Raw genomic sequence first — 572 nt, 5'->3', positions numbered from 1 at the left:
GCTCAATCTGTAATTAGAAGAAACTAAATAACTTGGAAATGAGAAATTAGAGTTCAACTTCATTAGACTTTGCTTAATTAAAGTGAAGTGAAAGAGACTGTTTTTACTTCAGCAAGACAGTAACTTACTTCATGGAGAATTAACACAAATAGTGTCAATGTTTTACTGACATGTTTTGCAACTGCAAAAACAAACAAACAAACAAAAAAACTCCCACAGTTAAACATGATAGTAGAATTAATTTAAAACCTTAGTTGGAAAAAACAGAGCAAAACCATTTTAATCCCGAGTATTAGCTGTAAGAGTTTAATTAGTGAGATTTATTGCTCACTGTCAACAATTGTTCCTCTTCGGCAAGTCAGTAAAATACTGTAGAAATTCTTAACAAATTTCACATAAATGTCACCAAGTGACTGTTATATACTGAAAGACAAATTTTATTCCAATTCATGTCACTAAGCTTTGAACTTATGTTGTGAGATTATAGGCCAGCCCATTCCTGCATCTTCTACCTTGCTCTTTCCTCTTTCATCAACATCAGCCTCAACATCTCCCCATTATCCACATTAAAT

The sequence above is a fragment of the Mastomys coucha genome, unplaced genomic scaffold (assembly GCF_008632895.1).
Source record: "Mastomys coucha isolate ucsf_1 unplaced genomic scaffold, UCSF_Mcou_1 pScaffold2, whole genome shotgun sequence".
Classification (NCBI taxonomy): domain Eukaryota; kingdom Metazoa; phylum Chordata; class Mammalia; order Rodentia; family Muridae; genus Mastomys; species Mastomys coucha.
This window is presented reverse-complemented; position numbering follows the sequence as displayed.